General features: G+C 48.8%; 1 long non-coding RNA gene and 1 other non-coding gene across 4 annotated transcripts in view; both read right to left on the bottom strand.

Moving 5' to 3' along the window:
* Positions 1 to 1,890: 1,890 nt before the first annotated feature.
* Positions 1,891 to 2,009, bottom strand: LOC147343219 (5S ribosomal RNA). The gene has a single exon (XR_015157254.1). It is a non-coding gene; the product is annotated as a 5S ribosomal RNA (ribosomal RNA).
* Positions 2,010 to 5,657: 3,648 nt separating this feature from the next.
* LOC147343218 (uncharacterized) overlaps positions 5,658 to 21,809 on the bottom strand; it is a 31,989-nt gene continuing 15,837 nt past the window's right edge. For all 3 annotated transcript variants that reach the window (XR_015156599.1, XR_015156597.1, XR_015156600.1), the window contains exons 3-4: positions 10,828 to 11,481; positions 5,658 to 6,068 (exon numbers count right to left, since the gene is read on the bottom strand). This is a non-coding gene — a long non-coding RNA (uncharacterized LOC147343218). The remainder of the gene's footprint in view (positions 6,069 to 10,827; positions 11,482 to 21,809) is intronic.

The raw sequence follows: 21,809 nt of genomic DNA, 5'->3' as shown, positions 1-21,809 counted from the left end.
GGCCGGCCGACGCCGCTCCGCCCCCCGCACACCGCCACCCCCGGCCAGCACCCGCCTGGCCCGGCCCGGGGGACCACGGGGCTTCCGGGACCCGGGACCCTGGACCCGGAGCAGCCGGCCCGGCATGCCTGCGGCGGATCGGGCGTGGGGTGGGGTGGGGTGGGGTGGGGTGGGGTGGGGTGAGGGGCGCGGAGGGGTGAGGCGGGGCGGAGGTCTTGGCGCTCTCTCACCCTGGGACCCTCCAGGCCCGGCCCCGCTCGGAGGCCGCCGCCCCCCTCAGCCACCTCTCCCCCCTCCCCGCGCCGCCCCCCTCCCCCCGCCTCCCCCCCCCCCCCCCCGCCGCCACCCCACCAAGGCCTTCGCTGCTCAGGGCCACGTGGCCCCGGAGCTCTCTGGCTTCGGGGCCCGCTGGGGCCCGCGGTCCTCTGAGCCTCCTGCGGGCCTGTGCGCAGCCCAGACGTGGCCCTGAGCGCCCATCCTGCCCGGCACCTGCCCGGTGCCCAAAGCCACCTGGAGCCACCAGCGCGGTGAACCAAGAGCTCGTCCGCCCCGCCCCTTCGCCCTCCCGAGGCCCCCCTTGCCCCCACGCCACCCTCCAAGCACAGGACCTTCCGGAGGGAGCAGACGAGCGACATGCAGGCACACGGACAGACACACAGACACTCGCAGGCACCCACGCCACGTGAGACAGCCGGCCGGCGCCAGCGCGGCAGCCAGGGCCACAGCCATAGCACCCGTGGGAGGCCGGGGGTCAGGAGAGACAGAGACAGAAAGAGATGAAGGTTCAGAGACACACTCCCAAGACGGCGCGAGGCAGATGCAGACAGACAGACAGACAGACAGACAGACAGACACGAGCGCGCAGGCACACACGGGGAGGGAGAGACAGAGAGAGGGAGACACCGAGCGACTGACAGAGAGACGGAGAACGGGAGACAGACAGGGGACAGGGGATGGCATCCGCTCCGAGATAGACACACTGGCACAGACCGTGACACACCTCAGAGAGAGGCCGTGCGGCAGAAGCAGCTTCCCTAAGGGAGGGGGCGTCAGCCTTGGGCCGGCGGGCCCCGGCTGGACGCAGCGCCCTGGGGCTGGCAATCACCCGTGGGGACCCCCGGACTTCCTCGCATCCGAGGTCTCAAAGGTCCCCTTCGGCTTGGCCACCTACGGCGAAACCCAGCCCCCGCCCCCAGGCCAGAGGGTGAGTGCGTGAGAGTGTGTGTGTGAGTGTCGGTGGGCGACGGTGGGGTCCGGTCGACTGGGGGCCGGGGGAAACCCAGAATGGAGGGGACAGGGTGTGGCGGCCGGGGGTTTGGAAGTCTGTGTGGTCCTCTTGCTGTCTGTCTCTCTCTCTCCCTGTTTCTCCGTCTCCCTTACCTGTGGTCTCCGGCTCTTGACCTTTCTCGGCGGCGGTGGGGCGGGGTGTGTGTGTGCGTGACTGTTTTGTGTGTGTGTGTGTGTGTGAGTGTTGTGCGCGCGCGCCTGCGGGAGACCCAGCGGTTGCCTGCGAGGATGCGTCGAGGGGTGGGGCTGGGGACGGGCCGGGGGCTGCGGCTGCGGCGGGGGCTGGGGCCGGGGCCCCGCCCAGAAGTGCCTGAGGCCTGCCAAGGGAGCCCCAGAGAGAGAGCACCCCCTCCACCCCCGCCCTCGCCGGTCCTCTGGTTTCCTGGAAGTCGAATGCGGAGGGGCTCGCGGGCCGCCCGGAGGCAACCCAGGTCTGCAGCGGGAGTCGGGGCCCCGGCCACCCACCCCGGGAGGGGCTGGAAGGCAGGCGACCGCTCTGAGCGCGCTGGGGTGCGAGGGGCCAGCGGCAGGTGGGGCTTGCGGGGGTGGGGGACGGGCGCTAAAGGAGCGGGGAGGCAAAAAAAAAAAAAAGAAAGAAAGAAAAGCCTACAGCACCCGGTATTCCCAGGCGGTCTCCCATCCAAGTACTAACCAGGCCCGACCCTGCTTAGCTTCCGAGATCAGACGAGATCGGGCGCGTTCAGGGTGGTATGGCCGTAGACGGGGGCGGCTGCCGCCGGGCGCCCTAAGAGCCCTGCGCTGCGCCTGCCTTTCGCTCCGACCTGCCGCTCGGGCCAGCCGGCCGCAGCTCTCCACGGAGCGCGCGCTGCACTTGAGCTGCACGACCCGCGACCGGAGTCCCGGCGGCCGTGTGGCCGGCCGACGCCGCTCCGCCCCCCGCACACCGCCACCCCCGGCCAGCACCCGCCTGGCCCGGCCCGGGGGACCACGGGGCTTCCGGGACCCGGGACCCTGGACCCGGAGCAGCCGGCCCGGCATGCCTGCGGCGGATCGGGCGTGGGGTGGGGTGGGGTGGGGTGGGGTGGGGTGGGGTGAGGGGCGCGGAGGGGTGAGGCGGGGCGGAGGTCTTGGCGCTCTCCCACCCTGGGACCCTCCAGGCCCGGCCCCGCTCGGAGGCCGCCGCCCCCCTCAGCCACCTCTCCCCCCTCCCCGCGCCGCCCCCCTCCCCCCGCTTCCCCCCCCCCCCCCCCCGCCACCCCACCAAGGCCTTCGCTGCTCAGGGCCACGTGGCCCCGGAGCTCTCTGGCTTCGGGGCCCGCTGGGGCCCGCGGTCCTCTGAGCCTCCTGCGGGCCTGTGCGCAGCCCAGCCGTGGCCCTGAGCGCCCATCCTGCCCGGCACCTGCCCGGTGCCCAAAGCCACCTGGAGCCACCAGCGCGGTGAACCAAGAGCTCGTCCGCCCCGCCCCTTCGCCCTCCCGAGGCCCCCCTTGCCCCCACGCCGCCCTCCAAGCACAGGACCTTCCGGAGGGAGCAGACGAGCGACATGCAGGCACACGGACAGACACACAGACACTCGCAGGCACCCACGCCACGTGAGACAGCCGGCCGGCGCCAGCGCGGCAGCCAGGGCCACAGCCATAGCACCCGTGGGAGGCCGGGGGTCAGGAGAGACAGAGACAGAAAGAGATGAAGGTTCAGAGACACACTCCCAAGACGGCGCGAGGCAGATGCAGACAGACAGACAGACAGACAGACAGACACGAGCGCGCAGGCACACACGGGGAGGGAGAGACAGAGAGAGGGAGACACCGAGCGACTGACAGAGAGACGGAGAATGGCAGACGGACATGGGTCAGGGGATGGCATAAGCTGGGAGACAGACACAGCGGCATAGACCGTGACACACCTCAGAGAGAGGTTGTGAGGAGCAAAAAGCAACTTCCCCAAGGGAGGGGGCTTAGCCTTGGGCTGGCGGGCCCCTGCTGGACGCAGTGCCCTGGAACTGGCAATCACCCGTGGGGACCCGAAGACTTCCTCGCATCCGAGGTCTCAAATGTCCCCTTCGGCTTCGGTACCTAAAGCGAGACCCCGCCCCCGCCCACAGGCCATATGGTGAGTGGGTGACAATGTGTGTGATTGTGTCGTTGGGCGATGTTGTGCTGGGTCTATACACAGAATGGAACCGGGAAGGAGGATGATGTTGCGGCAGCGGGTTTGGAAGTCTGTGTGATCCTCTTGCTGTCTCTCTCTCCCTCTTTCTCCGTCTGCCTTATTTGTGGTTTCGGTTCTTTACCTGTCTGGCGGCGTTGTGTCTCTCTTTGTATGCGTGTGTGTTTGTGTATGTATGTGTGTGTTGTGCGCTCGCTCCTGCCATAGAGCTCCAGCTTACCGGTTAGCATCACGTGGGGGTGGAGCTCGGCCTGGGGCTGGGGATGGGGCTAGTGCTTGGGCTGAGGCTTAGGTCCTTCCAGTGAATATTCAGTGTTGATTTCCTCTGGATTGACTGCTTTGTTATCTTTGCAGTTCAAGGGACTCTCAAGAGTCTTCTCCAGGACCACAGTTTGAAAGCATCATTTCTTCCTCGCTCAGCCTTCATATGGTCCAAATATCATATCCATATATGACTACAGGAATAACCATAGCTTTGACTATATGAACCTTCGTTGGCAAAGTAATATCTCTGCTTTCTAATATGCTGTCTAGGTTTGTCATAGCTTTTCTTTCAAGGAGCAAGCATCTTTTCATTTCATGGCTACAATCACTGTGATCTTAGGTTGTGGTTTTTTTTTTTTTAATATTGAGTTTTAAGCTGGCTTTTCACTTTTCTCCTTCACCCTCAATAAGAGAGTCTTTAGTGCCTCTTTGATTTCTGCCTTTAGAGTGATATCATCTGCATATCTCAGGTTGTTTATATTTCTCCCAGCAATCTTGATTTCAGCTTGTAACTCATCCAGCCAGGGATTTTTCGCTCAGCATATATGTTACATAAACAGCTGTGTGGTACCCCATTCTCAATCCTGAACCAGTCAGTTGTTCCAAACAGTGTTCTAACTGATGCTTCTTGACCTGCATACAGCTTTCTCAGGAGACAGGTAAGGCAGTCTGGTATTCTCATCTCTTTAAGAATTTTCCACAGTTCGTTATGATCCACACAGTCAAAGGCTCTAGCATAGTCAGTGAAACAGAAGTAGATGTTTTTCTGGAATTCCCTTGCTTTCTCTATGGTCCAGCTGCTAAGTCACTTCAGTGTCTGACTCTGTGGGACCCCACAGACGGCAGCCCACCAGGCTCCCCCGTCCCTGGGATTCTCCAGGCAAGAACACTGGAGTGGGTTGCCATTTCCTTCTCCAATGCCTGAAAGTGAAAAGCGAAAGTGAAGTCGCTCAGTCCTATCTGACTCTTAGCGACCCCATGGACTGCAGCCTACCAGGCTCCTCCATCCATGGGATTTTCCAGGCAAGAGTACTGGAGTGGGGTGCCATTGCCTTCTCTGATGGTCCAGCAAATGTTGGCAATTTCATTTCTGGTTCCCCTGCCTTTTCTAAACCCAGCTTGAATATCTGGAAGTTCTTGGTTCACGTACTGCTGAAGCCTAGCTTGGAGGACTTTGAGCATAACCTTACTAGCATGGGAGATGCGTGCAATTGTCCAGTGGTTTGACAATTCCTTAGTAATGCTCTTCTTGGGGATTGGGATGAGGATTGACCTTTGCCAGTCCTGTGGCCTCTGCTAGGTTTTTCCAAATTTGCTGATATATTGAGCGCAGCACTTTAATAGCATCATGTTTTAGGATTTTAAATAAGTCTTTTGGAATTCCATTCCCCCCACTGGATTTATTGGCAGCATTGTTTCCTAAGGCCCACTTGACTCCACACTCCAGGATGCCTGACTCTGAGTGAGAGCCTACATCATTGTGGTTATCCAGATCATTAAGATCTTTTTTTGTATAGTTCTTCAGTGTATTCTTTCCATCTCTTCTTGATCTCTTCTGCTTCTATTAGGTCATTACCAGTTCTGTCTGTCCTTTATTGTGCCCACCTTTGAATAAGATGTTCCTTTGATATTTCCAATTTTCTATGGCTACCGACTTAAAAAAAATTACTTATCTATGCACCCACTAGATTAGGCACCAAGTTTGCCACAAAACTTCCTGTTCATAATCCAGCACTAGCCCCCAAAATAAGGAAATTGTGAACATGTGCTGCTGCAGAAGAACAAAAATTCTGAGGTAAAGACTCCTTATCCTTAAATAGTTTGCTCTAAAAAAACTCTCCATAACATCCTTAGGAAGCCCTTGTCCCGGATACATGGCCATGCAGCTGTCAGGCGTCCTCATTGCCTCCATCCTGCACCCGCTTCCACACAGCAGACACACTGTACTCAATCACCCCATTTCAGAACAGGAATAATTTGTTTCTATGAATATGATTTTAATAATGTGCCATAAGTATTCAGTAATTAAAGTTTTCTCCAAATCAGGAAAAAATCCAAAGTAATCAGCAAATATTTTGTGTGTATATATATGTATACTTACACATATAATTTAAAAAAAATTCCCTTTCTGTAATTTAGTTCTGACTTCTCAGTGATAGAAGCAGGGAAGGACTCAGTGTCAAAGCACACTGTGATAAGACTTTTTCAGGGCAATCAGTTTCTTGTGAATTACTCATCAGGCTTGCTCCAATTCCACAAGGACTCCACCACAGTCACCAGGATGGAGAAAGATTATTGGTTTTCTGTGTGCTCCTATTTTGGCCTCTTCACTTAGAATACAAATCTTTTCTTTCAAATCCATCACGGCTGCATCTATATTATCCACCCTAAGAAAAGGAAATAAATAAGAACACATCTGAAATCATAAAAACACCAAATTATAGTTTTGTAAGACTTAGAAGAAACTTTGCAAACTCATGTGTCTAACTCCTCTGCCTTTGGGCAGAACCATTCTTTAACCATCACAAAAATAAGGTTAATACTTCTAGAGACCAAAAAGGAGGTTGCTAAATTTTCCTAGGTGAGGAACCACAAGCTTAAGAATTTTCTCCATTAGTAAACATTTCTCCTTAGGGCCTAAATGATGTCTTCTCCACTTCGTAGTATGTTCTTGTGACAACACTATTGATGAGTCCTCACAAATTACTTTTCCTAAGAGCCTTGGGTTCCTCATTTATAAGAGGGAGATGAGGCCTGCCATATAAATGGCCAAGAGATCAAAATGGGATAACAGATAAGCAGCTCTTAGCACCATTTATAGAAGGTACTCAACAAATACCAGTGCTTCCCTGATCTCCAAACCTCCCATCTGCCAAACTGTCTGGTTATTACTTTTATTTTGGCCATGCAGTGTGGCATGTGGGATCTTAGTTCTCCGACTAGGGAACTGTGAGCATTTCCAGGGAGTTACTGAGCATGGGGGTGGGTTTGTGCTGTTCTGTGCTTCGGCACTCAGTCGTGTCCAACTCTTTGTGACCCCATGGACTGCAGCATGCCAGACTTCTCTGTCCTTCACTGTCTCCCAGGGTTTACTCAAACTCACGTCCATTGAGTCAATGATGCCATCCAACCATCTCATCCTTTGTTGTCCCTTCTCCTCCTGCCTTCAATCTTTCCCAACATCAGGGTCTTTTTCAGCGGGTCAGCTCTTGACATCAGGTGGCCAAAGTATTGGAACTTTAGCTTTAGCATCAGTCCTTCCAATGAATATTCAGGGTTGATTTCCTTTAAGATTGACTGGTTTGATTTCCTTTCAGTCCAACGGACTCTCAAGAGTCTTCTCCAGCACCACGATTTGAAAACATCAATTCTCGGTGATGGCTGGCTCTAAACTTTGCAGTCTGACTAATAGGCATATCAATTAAAGTTTATATAAGTCACTTCACTCATGTCCGGCTCTTTGCGACCCTATGGGCTGTAGCCTGCCAGGCTCCTCAGTGCATGGGATTATCCAGGCAAGAGTACTAGAGTGGGTTGCCATGCCCTCCTCCACATATGTATATATATACATACACATACATTGTGTGTGTATAGGTGCATATGATGTCAACTGTATGCATTACTTGTATTTGCTTTTTTATTTAAGATGTCTTAGCAATTTTTCCATGTCAGTACATAGAGGTCAACAACTTTCAACCTACTACATAGTACCCTAAATAATTATTTCACAGAAATAAAAAGGTGACCTAATCCTTCCCGTAGTAATAAACATTTGGACTATAAGAAGGGAAGTGAGCTCTTCTCAATGGTTTGGTGATAAACTATGCGTCCCTGGTGTTGCCTGTTGAACAAAAGAGTTTGGTGCAAGTTTGTGGACACCACTCCACTGGCATCTGAGGCCACATGCATGTAGGAGGGACAGGCAGAGACAGATATAAATATTCTAGAGTGAAACTAAGAGATATGGAGGACAGCTTCATATATTCTAACAAACCTGAGCTAAAGAAAAAGAGACCAGCTGGAGTAAGAGTAGAAACATTTGAAGAGATATCTGATAATTCTACATAATTGAAGAGAGAGATGAGTTCTCAAAAGTGCACCTGAGAATGAAGCAGGATACAGATAAACCAATACGAATACACATAATAGAGAAACCTAGTGGGCTGCCGTCTATGGGGTCGCACAGAGTCGGACACAACTGAAGCGACTTAGCAGCAGCAGCAGCAGCAGCAGCAGTTAACATCAATGATACAAAGAATATTTTAAGAGCTTTGCAAGGCAGGAACAGAGGCACAGACATAGAGAATGGGCTTGTGGACACAGTTGGGGGAGGGGAGGGTGGGACAAATTGAGAGAGTAGCATTGACATATATACACTACTATGTGTAAAATAAATAGTTGTGGAGAAGGAAATGGCAACCCACTCCAGCATTCTTGCCTGGAAAATCCCATGGACAAAGGAGCCTGGTGAGCTGCAGTCCATGGGGTCACAAAGAGTCAGGATTGAGTGACTGAGTGCGTGTGCACACACACGCACGCACACACACACACACACACACACACAACTTCTGGACATTAGCTGATCTGACCTCCAGGAGACTAAGAGCCTGAGGTTGAAACTTGCAAGGCAACCCCCCAGGTGAACTCTGAACTTTGCTAGCTAGCTCTTCTCTGTAGGCAGAGTGCGGTGAAATAGACATTGTAAGAGAGAACTGTGCTGTTATTCTTGTCTGAGGTCGTACTCCAAATCCTCTTTCATAAGAAAGACCTGATTTTGATGAACTTCTTAAACGTGATCGTGTCGAGTTCATTGGTGTTAGCGTCCTCTTTGCTGTGATCAGTAGACTGATTTGAGAGTCGTATCATCACTGTGTAATGAGACTGGACACCACTGTTTGCCTTCTTTTCCTGTCATCATGTGTGTGGGCGTTGGGGGAGAGGGAATCCATTCCAGATTCATGAATAAATGATTTTTAAAATTTTGCCCTGAATAAAAAAATAAATAAATAAAATAAAATAAATAGTTGGTGCGAAGCTGCTGTATAAAAAGAGCTCAGCTCGGTGCTCTGTGATGATCTAGAGGTGTGGGATGGGTGTGGAGGGTGAGAGTGAGGCTCAAGAGAGAGGGGATATACATATGCATACAGCTGATTCTCATTGTTGTACAGCAGAGATTAACACAGCATTGTAAAGCAATTACATTCCAATTAAAATAAGAAAAAAAAAAAACTGTATTTAAAGCAAACATTTTCCCAAATGCTGATGACAAAATATAACCTGAGCTTGTTGTTCAGTTGCTCATTTGTGTCGGACTCTTTTCGACCCCATGGACTGCAGCATGCCAGGCCTCCCTGTCCATCACAATCTCCTGGAGTTTGCTCAAACTCATGTCCATTGAATCAGTGATGCCATCCAACCATCTCATCCTCTGACTCCCCCTTCTCCTCCTGCTTTCAATCTTTCCTAGCATCAGGGTCTTTTCCAATGGGTCAGCTCTTTGCATCAGGTGGACAAAGTATTGGAGCTTCAGCTTCAGTCTCAGTCCTTCCAATGAATATTCAGGGTTGATTTCTTTTAGGATTGATAGGTTTGATCTCCTTGCTGTCCAAGGAACTCTCAAGAGTCTTCTCCAGCACCACACTTTGAAAGCATAGTGATCAACCTTCGGTGCTCAGCCTTCCTTATGGTCCAGTTTTCACATCTGTACATGACTACTGGATGGCTTGAGCTGGCCCAACCAAATCTTTGTGTATCACTTCATGTTGTTCATAGTGTACCTGATCTCAAGCCCATCTTCAATATGCTTACTTGTATGCTCTGTATAACAGTAAAATGCCTTTAAAACTTTATTTTAAAAAAATATTTAAATAATGTCATTAATCTTATGGGGATACAATAAATGATTGCTAATTGGATTGATGTCTAATTATTCTCATTTTAAAGATGTAGAGTCTGATGCACAGAGTGATTAATTTTCTTGAGGTCATATGGAATCCATGAGTATAATTTGTGAGATATTTTGAGTTTCCCAGATAAAAAATATCATGAAAAAAAAGACCCCTGCTTACACCACCCCCTCCCCACAAACTAAATGACAACAAAAAGGCTCAAAGGAGATATAACAAGCAAAGGCAATATGTGCCTGTTATTGGGATTTTCAATCAAAGAAAGACCCTATAAAAACTACAGAATAACAAATTTGAATATCTACTAGATATTTCATGATATTAAAGGGTTACCATTAATTTTGTCTTAGGAGCCATTATGATTTTGTATAAATATGTAAAAAATGCAATAAACACATACATACAACTGAACAATTTATGGATTAAATTACATAAGGTCTAGAGATGGCTTTACAGTAACATAGGAAGAGGGAAATGCAGAAACTAACAACATTGTAAAGAAACTATACTCCAATTAAAAAAAAAAAATGAAAGCAGTTCATTCTCACTTTCCATAGAATTAGTCAAATAGAAGTTCCTTCACATGCATCTTCTTTCTATATACATGTAAGTTTTTCATTTTGAAAGGTAACTTTTCAGAAGTGTTTATTAGAATGCACACTTACTTTGCTACAGTTACGCTTAAATCTACTAGCCTCATTAGCATGCATTTCTTCTCCAAGACTGTCAAACTTTCAAATAATTATTTGCAAAATGGTTAGTTACAGTGAATGGCCAATCATACCAAGGCCCCGGGTCTTTCAGAGAAGTGTCACCAGATTCAACCACCCCTGTGTAATGCACTCGGGGTGCTGCCCCTCGCCGCTGGACTGCCCCAACCACTGGCTGCAGCTGTCCGCACTTGCCAGCAGTACCAGATCCCTATGACTGACTGAAACCACCCGGGGAGGGGCGACAGTCTCAGGGACCACCCCCACAGGAGCACACCCAGAGCAAGCGGGTGAAGGACCCAGGCTCTGCTGGGGGGCTGGGTGTCTGCTGGGAGCCCTGGCTGCCAATCAGCCTCAACAAGATTTCCTCGACATTTACTACGGCATCTGATGGGTGAACAGGAGTGGCCGGGACTTCCATGCATAACTGAACACATGGGGAACTGACTTGCATTCTGACTTGGGGGCTCCACAGATGCCTTTGCTCTCAGCCCCTCAATCTGCTTCCCCAGGGCCAGCCAGAATCCTACCTCCTCTTGGGGGCACTTGGGCCTCTTCTCCGAGGTCCTGGTCTTGGTCTTGAAGCTCCTCTGGGCGTTGGCAGGGTGCTTGGCCTCGGGAGGGAGGTTCAGAGACTTGGGCCTGCCCTTGTGTTTGGGCCTGCACTCCTGTCTGCTGGGGCCGCAGCCGGCCTTGGTGGGTGGGCAGGCCTTGGGGGAGTCGCCAGGCCCCAGTTCCGTCCACTCCTCCACTGCCTCCTGGCACTCGTCCATCTCCAGGTGGTGCATATCATGGGCCAGGTAGCCCAGCCCCTCGCAGTCCGTGCCCTGCAGGTAGCTGTCATCCTCGGGGCAGTAGCGGATGTAGTAGGTGATGCCCTCCTTCTCCAGGCAGCCCCGAGTCGTAGTCCTTCTCCTCCGAGGTTTTGTTCACGTAGTCAGAGCTGGAGTCCCTGTCGGGGCTCTGGTCGGGGCTGCCCTGCTCAGCGGACGCAGGCTCTCGGGCCACAGGGCTGCCAGCTCCAGGCCGCTGGGCACGTACTGCTCCAGGGCCAGCTCTTGGTCCTCGTTCTCAGGATCCAGGGCCTCTCTTGCCCTGAGGTCCAGTAGGCTGCTCGAAGCACTCTGACGCTTCAGGTGGGCCATGGCGGGGCTCACACTGCCGTCGTCACCAGGAGGCAGCCACTGCAGTCAAGAAGCGGGACAGGAGAGTCAGATCCCATCCCCAAACAGCCAACCTGAGGAGCCCACCCAGAGGTAACTCGTGTCTATTCAAATGGCAGGATACCCCTCCTCAGCTGACTGTGGTGTCAGGACCAGCACATGCTCTGCCAAGGAGACAGAAGGGCACCAGGGCTGGAGGAGGAAAAGGGGACCCTGGGGACTTCCCAGGACACCTGCTGCTGCTATTGCTAAGTCGCTTCAGTCGTGTCCGACTCTGTGCGACCCCATAGATGGCAGCCCACCAGCCTCCCCCGTCCCTGGGATTCTCCAGGCAAGAACACTGGAGTGGGTTGCCATTTCCTTCTCCAATGCATGAGAGTGAAAAGTGAAAGTGAAGTTGCCCAGTCGTGCCCGACTCTTAGCGACCCCATGGACTGCAGCCCACCAGGCTCCTCCATCCATGGGATTTTCCAGGCAAGAGTACTGGAGTGGGGTGCCACCCCAACTCCCTGCTCATTCATGAACACTCTGATTTGATTAGCATATAGTTAACTTACAATGCTGTGTTAGTTTCTGGTGTACAGCAAAGTGCTTCAGTTATATATATCTATGTGTCTGTCTGTATATATATGTATATACACACATATTCTTTTTCAGATCCTTTTTGGATATAGTTCCCTGTGCTGTACTGCAGGTCTTTGCTGACTGTCTAATTTATATATAGTAATGTGTATCTGTTAATACCAAACTCCCTATTTATTCCTCTCCCCAGCCTTTCTCTTTGGTAACCATGGTTTATTTTCTATGTCTATGAATCTGTTTCTGTTTTATAAATAAGTTCATTTATATCTTTTTTAGATATGATGATACTATATGATATTTGTTTTTCATTTATTTACTTCACTTAATATGATCATCTCTAGGTCCATCCATTGCTGCAATTGGCATTCTTTCATTTTTTATGGCAGAGTACTACTCCAGAGTATATATGTACCACATCGTCTTTGTTCATTCATCTGTGGATAGACATTGAGGTTGTTTTTATGTTTTGGCTATTGTAAATAATGCTTCACTGAACACTGAGGTGCATGTATCTTTTTTTGGATAGGAATGGGGTTTCTGGATCATATAGTAGCTCTATTTGTAGTATTTTAAGGAACCGCCATACTGTTCTCCATAGTGGCGGCACCCACTGACATTCCTAGCATCAGTGTAGGAGGGTTCCCTTTTTACCACACCCTCTCCAGCATTTATGATTTGTGGACTGTCTAACAATGGCCTCTCTGGCTAGTGTGAGATGGTACCCCACTGCAGTTCTGATTTGCATATCCCTCATAAGAAATGAGTCGGACACGATTGAGCATCATCACTTTTACTTTTATGCATTGGAGAAGGAAATGGCAACCCACTCCAGTGTTCTTGCCTGGAGAACCCCAGGGACGGGGGAGCCTCGTGGGCTGCCATCTATAGGGTCGCAGAGTCGGACATGACTGAAGCGACTTAGCAGCAGCAGCAGCAGCACAAGAAATGATGCTGAGAATCTTTTCATGTGCCTGCTGACCATTACACTCATGACTTTGTGAAGATGGTTCCTGGGTTAAGGAGCCCAGGTGACTGAGACAACAGGTCATAAAATCAAGTTATTTGTTCTCAAAAAGAAAAAGAGAAGCTTTCATTCCAAAGACATTATGAAGCCAAAGAGGAGGTGCCCTACCCCTTCCAAATCTAATCTGCTGCCCCGGAAGCCCATCTCCAATCTTCCCACCGCTTGCCTCCAACTCCCAGCACACACAAGCTTCTGCTTCCTCCTCACTCCAAACAAAATCACTCACTGGATTTGCCAGGAACCGTCCAGGCTGAATTCCACACAGAGACACCGGACATAAGCCCCAGCTTCACAGGCTTGATGGGGTGGGGCCTCAGGACAGAGTAGGGGGGAACACTAGAGGGAGGACGGCCACCAGGAGAAGGGGGCACCCAGGAGGGTGCAAGGGATGTGGCTGACATTTCAGGCGTACAGGTCATGATACGGCAGGGCACTGCAAAGATCCCATGGGCCCAAACCGGGGAGGTCCTGAACCCCACCATCCAGAACCCTACATTTTATCTCACAAAACATACAGAGTTCCTGGGCAATTCTCAACAGGCATGTTGACTCAGGATTTCTCTTTCAGCCCCTTGGGGAGACAGTGGGGGAAGGGAGGTCAGTGGAAATCTCCTTCCTGTCCTCTAGGGAACCTGAATAGCTCACGTGTGGCCGTGTCTCTGAAGCAGCACCAGTGCTTACCCAGAGCAGCCCACACACCAGATACGGTCCCACAGCAGGAAAACTGTCACTGAGATGGACCCTGCAGGGTCTGAGCATCCTTCTGTGTCACCCCATCCCCAAACCTGAAACTGATGGGCCCATTTCAGAGACCTGCTCCCAGGGAGAGGCAAGGTGTCCAGTGTTTCCTAGAACATGGGTGACCTCAGAGGATGCACCAAGAGCACCAAGCATCATTTCACAGCAGACTCCCCATGTTCACTTTGCTGTACAGCAGAAACTACATCATAAAGCAATCACAGTCCAATAAAAAGATGACAGGAGAAAAATAAAAGTGGCAATAATCTTAATTTTTAAAGAGCATAACCTTTCTGGAAACTAATTTGCAACTGGGAATCAAAAACCTTTCAAAAGACTGGCCTGGCAATTCCAAATCTAGGAATGTACACTAGATAAACAATGGTGTATATGTACAAAGTGAAAGTGAAAGTCACTCAGTCGTGTCCGACTCTGCGACCCCATGGACTATACAGTCCATGGAATTCTCCAGGCCAAAATACTGCAGTGGGTACCCGTTCCCTTCTCCAAGGGATCTTCCTAACCCAGGGATCAAACCCAGGTCTCCCACATTACAGGCAGATGCTTTACCAGCTCGGCCACCAGGGAAGCCTATGTATACAAAGGTATAGCCTAAAAAGGATGTCCATTTCACCATTACATTGTTTGAAATAAAGAAAATTTATTTGTTAATGTACAAATTACATATTACTGAAATGTCCAATAATATGCAATTTGTACATTATGATAAAATAGTGATGAGTATTGCAGTCATTAAAAATGATATTATTACAACCATTTCATGGAAGATACAACATGTTAAGTAAAATGCACATGTTATAAAATATTATACTCATTTATGAAAATATATATTTATATTAAATAATTGCATTTGTGTAAAAAAACAACAAATCAAGGTTACAGATGGTGGCCAGACATGCCCGCTTCAAGGGGAGATGTCCAGTCCCTCTCATGGGGAGTTTGCATTCCTGGCAGCTGGGGTGGGGGCACCGCTCACAGGCTGGGGAAGTGAACACATTTCCTGCCCCCCAGGTGGCATGCACATTGTCCCCTGGAACAAACAGATGTGGCCAAGGACAGCCCACTTCTATCCACAGTTAAAAAAATGGAGGCTCCTTCCTTCTCTTGCCTCAACAAAGAAATCCAGGTGGCCAAGCCACTGCAGCAAGTCGGCTGAGAAATCATCTTGTGTCCTGCTGTCCAACAGTGATGAAATTTTATACACACGACATCAGGTCTTTTCACTCAAGATATGTCTCCCTGTTTATTTGAGCCTTGAGTGTCAACAGCACTGTGGGTTTCTTCATAGCTGTAGACACAGGAAGCTCATTCTAAGACGTTTAGTTTTTGTATCCACGGGGAATAGATTTTCTCTATCTTATATACCTGTCGTTGGTACAAAAAAAAAATATCTACTGATCTTGTAAAAGCCTTTTTGTTTATTTTTGGCTGTGCTGCATCTTACTGCTTGAGCTCTTCTCTAATCAGGATGCATAGGGGCTGCTCTCCAGTTGTGGTGCACGGGCTTCTCACTGCAGTGGCTTCCCTTGTTGGGGAGCATGGGCTTTAGTAATTGAGGCACGTGGGCTCATTAGTTTTGGCTTCTGGGCTCTAGAGCACAGGCTCAATAGCTGAAGAACAAAGGCTTAGTTGCCCCACGGCATGTGGGATCTTTCTGGATCAGGGATTGAACACATGTCTCCTGCATTAGCAGGCATGATTCTTTACTGCAGGGCCACCAGGGAAGCCCGAAAAGCCCATTTTAAAATTTCAATACTTTTAGTTGATCATTTGATTCTTTTTTCCAGCACTCTGGCTGCACTGCCCTTCCTTTTACATGATGGAGGTACTGGGGCATCCCTGACCTATTCCCAATTGTAATGAAAATGCCTTTAGTTTTTAAATTTTTTTTTTATTGCAGTCTAGTTGCTTTACAATATTGTTACTATCTGCTGTACAGCAAAGTGAATCAGCTACACGTATACATATATCCCTCTTTTTCGGATTTCCTTCCCATTTAGGTCACCACAGAGCATGTCATACAGGCTTCCCAGGTGGTGCTAGTGGTAAAGAACCCATCTCTCAATGCAGGAGACATAAAAGATGTGGGTTCAATCCCTGGGTCAGGAAGATCCCTGGAGGAAGACATAACAACCTACTCCAGTATTCTTGCCTGCAAAATCCCATGGACAGAGGAGTTCTGGCATGCTGCAGTCCACAGGGTCACAGAATCGGACACAACTGAGCCAACTGAGCACACACACACAGAGTGAAGTAAGTCAGAAAGAAAAAACAAATATCATATATTAAGGAAAATGTCCTTTTTAAAGACAGGGCTGGCCCAGGGTGAGGTAGGCATGGTCCTTGCCTCAGGCGCAAGATTGAACAGGGTGCCAAAAAACTCAGGAATCAAAATAGATACAATTTTAATGCAAGACTTAAAAAAATAAAAATTAATGCAAAAAAAATCCACGATGAACAAGATAGTAAAATGTTAAAGACAAGATTGATTATTACTGATTTGTTTTGGGGGGGCTCAGGCTCCAATACAGAGAAGGCAATGGCACTCCACTCCAGTACTCTTGCCTGGAAAATCCCATGGATGGAGAAGCCTGGTAGGCTGCAGTCCATGGGGTCCCACAGAGTCGGACACGACTGAAGTGACTTAGCAGCAGGCTCCAATAGGGCTTGGCTGGCCTCTGTGAACGATCCTATTTTTTTTTTTTTTTTCAAGTTTTCCCCATTACGGACTTCCTTGGTGGCTCAGTGGTAAAGAATCCACCTGCACAATGCAGGAGACGCAGGTTTGATCCCCTTTCTGGGAAGATCTCACATGCTGTGGTGCAACTAAGCCCGGGAACTGCAACCACTGAAGCTCGCGTGTCCTAGAGCCTGTGCTCCGAAACAAGAGAAGCACTTGCAATAAGAAGCCCGCACACTGTACTAGAGAGCAGCCCCTGCTCCCTACAACTAGAGAAAAGTTCGAGCATCACTGAAGACAGCTATAAATAACTAACTAAATGAAATTATATATAAAAAAAGAACCACCCTTCCAATGCAGGAGACTCGGGTTTGATTCCTGGCCAGGGAACTATTAATAAGCTCTCACATGCTGAGGGGTAACTAAGCCCGTGCCCTACATCTAGAGAAAGCCCACGTGCGGCAACAAAGACCTCGTGCAGCCAAAATTAAAAGAAAAGTTTTCCCCATTAAATAGAGTACTGTGTTGGCTTTCCCAGCACTTGGTGGTGCAAACCATTCTTTTGTCTGTGGATGCAAATGGAAGGACCCAGGTTGGTCACCCAGGACAGAAGTCACATTGTTGGTCTGCAGAATTAACCTATGGCACACTTGTGGTGTAAGAGATAGAGTCTCCTATTAAAGATGAAAACAGGAGGTCCTTGTTTCAATTCAGTCTTCCATTCACTGTCAGGCCCTGAGCATGAGATTTAATGAATGGATGGCCTTCCCATCCTGGGAAATTGGAAATGATGGTCCTGACTGCTGGGCTTGAAGTGGGTTGAACAGGAGAGCAACCCATGCCGGCCTCACTCCCATGAGTGCTTTTTTCCTCTACTATATACAAGGAGTGGAGAAACTTTTTAAAAATCTTTTGGCCACACCACATGGCATATGGGATCTTATTTCCCTGACCAGGGATTGAACTCGTGCCCCCTGCATTGACAGCACAGAGTCTTAACCACTGGGCTGCCAGGGAAGTCCTGGGAAGCATTTTAAGTGAAACATGAAGAAAGAGAATGCAGTAGAAACCCACTATTAAGTATTATTTAATGGCTACATAATGTTTCCTATCCCAATAAACATTATCTGACTCTTCCCCTATTAAATACATGAACTGTGTCTTATTTTTGTGTAATAAATAGTGTCTTGGTATTTCCATAAGGATATGCTCTGGGCCTTTCTTCACCCTCTAGGGCTTTACCCAGGACACTTTAAAACTTTTTTTTTCAATCCAATGTCCAGGTCTTCAGAAAAGGCCGGGAGGTGTGGGGCCAGGAGAGTGTTCACCGCCCCTTATGGTGGGAGCTGTAGGCAAACATGTTGAAGGTCTCTGCTTATATATATAATTGTAATATACTTGATTTACAATATTGTATTACCTTTTGCTGCACAGTAAAGTGATTTAAGGTCTACGTATATTTTTTCATGTTCTTTTCCATTACAGTTTATCACAGGATATTGAATATAGTTCCCAGGGCTATTCTGAAGGACCTTGTTGTTTATCCATCCTAGATATCGTAGTTTACATCTGCTAACCCCAAACTCGCAATCCTTCCCCCCCACCCTCCTCGGCAACCACAACTGTGTTCTCTGTGTCTGTTGAGTCCATTTCTGTATGGTAGGTAGGTTCATTTATATCACATTAAAGATTTCACATATACATGATATCATATGGTATTTGTCGAATTCTGTCTGACTTACTTCACTTAGTATGATAATCTCTAGGTCCATCCATATTGCTATATGACCACAGGCCCTGCGTGGGCACCTCCAGGCAGCTCTGACTTCCTTATTATTATTGTTCAGCCGCTCTGTCATGTCCAACTCTTTGCAACCCTATGGACTACAGCATGCCAGGCTTCCCTGTCCTTCTCTATCTCCCAGAGTTTGCTCAGACTCATGTCCATTGAGTCGGTGATGCCAACCAACCATCTCAGCCTCTGCCTTCCTTGGGCTGCACCTCCTCCCACCCCCTCCCTCCCATCTGACCCTCTCCCTCCCCAGTGCCCTTGCAGGCTGCTCCCTCAACAAGGTCCACACATATTTAATCCTGCCTTAGGTCTGCTTCTCTGAGGACTTGACCTAACACAGTTCCTTACATGAAAGAAAACAGAATAAAAACCACACACACCCAATAAAACCTCCAATATACCCTTTACAAAGCACAGAACCAAATATACAAGTATATTTATGGGTAAATTTACAATAAAAGTTCTAAGAAAATATGAGAGACAGTGACTACTGTCGCAGGAAGGGGAGAAGTTTACACCCCTAGGACCAGGCTGGCTGCTCACACTCAAGACTTCCTGAACTTCTTTTAATTTTTTTTTAATTGTCAAAATAACCGTCAAGCAAAATAATAACAGCATAAAGCAAATAATTCAGCCAAATATGCCATGTCACTTCAGTCATGTCTGACTCTTTTGCGACCGCAAGAACCATAGACCACCAGGCTCCTCTGTTCAGGGAATGGAGTGGGTTGCCATTCCCTTCTCCAGAGGATCTTCCCAACCCAGCGACTGAACTCATGTCTCATGTCTCCTGCACTGGCAGGCAGGTTCTTTACATTAGCACCACCTGGGAAGCCCTGATACACGAATATTAAACACCCTGGCAATCCCAGTCAGGTAAGAAGATAGACTGAGCCAACCTCCCCTGAGGCCTCTTCAATGCTTTTCAGAGACCAAGACCCCACCATATGTGCCCTGACCATGTGGATTGTGTGGTCATCACGGCCTCACCTCTCCTTAACTGTTTTCCACTGAGCACCCAGCCGTCAACATTGAGTACATCACATTCAATTCATCGGCTTACTTCTCTTACCCTTGCAATTTACACACTGAAGACACTGAATCGATTATTTGTTGGAGAGAATTTCCCTTGACTGAGATTTTGAGGACTGTCCCTACAGCGGAGGAGAACATTGTCCCCTGTCCTCCATGCTTCAGCAGACTGGTGGTGGGAAATGGAGGCTGAATTGGTTCAGTCTTTTGTTATTTACCAAAGTTCAAAATAATCATTCTCCAAAGGTGACCAACTAGGTTGTTTTGTTTCCCTTAGTGTCACTCAGAAGTCGCAGAAAACTCTATTTCGAAAAGATACACGCACCCCAGTGTTCCATGCAGCACTAGTTCCAATAGCCAGAACATGGATGCAACCTAATGTCCATGGACAGAGGAATGGGTGAAGCTGTGGTACATACATACAACAGAATACTTCTCTGCCATAGAAGGAATGAACCAATGCCACGTGCTTCTCTGGTGGCTCAGAAGAGAATCCGCCTGCAATGCGGGAGATCTGGGTTCGATCCCTGGGTCGGGAAGATACCTTGGCGAGGGGCAGGGCTACCCACTCCAGTATTCTGGCCTGGAGAATTCCACGGACTGTATAGTTCTCGGGGTTGCAAAGAGTCGGACACGACTGAGTGACTTTTTTACTTTACTTAGTGCCACTTGCAGCAACGTGGATGGACCTAGAGATGGTCACACTAAGCGAAGTCAGCGAGGCAGAGAAAGGCAAACACCGTGTGACACCACCTACACGGGGCTTCCCAGGTGGCCAGTGCAGGAAACATGAGCGATGTGGGTTCGATCCCGGGGTTGGGAAGATTCCCTGGAGGAGAGCATGGCAACCCGCTCTAGTAGTCTTGCCTGGAGAATTCCACGGACAGAGGAGCCTGGTGGGTTATAGTCCATGGGGTCAAAGAGTCTGACAGGACTGAGCACTTAGCACTCACATATGCCCTTGCAATAACCAACTGGCTCTGTCGAGGCCATTACCTCAGTGCCCTCAATTTCTGCCCTATGGTCCAGGGTCGGCAGCGAATGTTTGCCATGAGAACTTTCTGGAACATGTATGTTCTGTGTTAGGGTCCACAAGGGGCTCATAGTGTATTATTTAAAAATGGCCCATCGTGGTGACCTGACAAACAAGAGATGAAGTCACAGTGGCCACACTGCTCTGGTGGTATCCCGTTTTTCCTGAAGGCAAGGTCCCGTTTTTCCCTGCTGGTGCCAGTTTCTCAAGACTATGTGACCACCCAACTGTGAAACTCCCTCTGACTATGTGACACAAGACCCCAGCTTCGGACTAAAGATAAACTAAGACCCCCTCCCTTCGGGGCACAATAGCCCATTGATAGGGTATAAGAAGGTTTGGCTGTAAAGGGAGAGCACTGGTTTCTCTCTAAAGCCAGTCACTTTCTTTCTTCCCATAGTAAATCTTTCTCTCCCTGAATGCCTGGATCTCTCTTTTTATCTGTGCTTGCCAATCTTCTGGAAGATTTGTTCTAGGTTCTATGAAGACCTACAAGACCTTTTAGAACTAACACCCAAAAAAGATGTCCTTTTCATTATAGGGAACTGGAATGCAAAAGTAGGAACTCAGGAAACACCTGGAGTAACAGGCAAATTTGGCCTTGGAATATGGAATGAAGCAGGGCAAAGACTAATAGAGTTTTGCCAAGAAAATGCACTGGTCATAGCAAACACCCTCTTCCAACAACACAAGAGAAGACTCTACACATGGACATCACCAGATGGTCAACACCGAAATCAGATTGATTATATTCTTTGCAGCCAAAGATGGAGAAGCTCTATACAGTCAGCAAAAACAAGACTGGGAGCTGACTGTGTGTGGCTCAGATCATGAACTCCTTATTGCCAAATTCAGACTTAAATTGAAGAAAGTAGGGAAAACCACTAGATCATTCAGGTATGACCTAAATCAAATCCCTTATGATTATACAGTGGAAGTGAGAAATAGATTTAAGGGCCTATTTCTGATAGATAGAGTGCCTGATGAACTATGGAATGAGGTTCATGACATTGTACAGGAGACAGGGATCAAGACCATCCCCATGGAAAAGAAATGCAAAAAAGCAAAATGGCTGTCTGGGAAGGCCTTACAAATAGCTGTGAAAAGAAGAGAAGCGAAAAGCAAAGGAGAAAAGGAAAGATATAAGCATCTGAATGCAGAGTTCCAAAGAATAGCAAGAAGACATAAGAAAGCCTTCCTCAGTGATCAATGCAAAAAAATAGAGGAAAACAACAGAATGGGAAAGACTAGAGATCTCTTCAAGAAAATTAGAGATACCAAGGGGACATTTCATGCAAAGATGGGCTTGATAAAGGACAGAAATGGTATGGACCTAACAGAAGCAGAAGATATTAAGAAGAGGTGGCAAGAATACACAGAAGAACTGTACAAAAAAGATCTTCACGACCCAGATAATCACGATGGTGTGATCACTCACCTAGAGCCA

This window comes from Bos grunniens, chromosome 28 (assembly GCF_055505025.1).
Source record: "Bos grunniens cultivar Pamir isolate PY7600 chromosome 28, Bosgru_T2T1.0, whole genome shotgun sequence".
NCBI classification, from domain to species: domain Eukaryota; kingdom Metazoa; phylum Chordata; class Mammalia; order Artiodactyla; family Bovidae; genus Bos; species Bos grunniens.
This window is presented reverse-complemented; position numbering and strand designations above follow the sequence as displayed.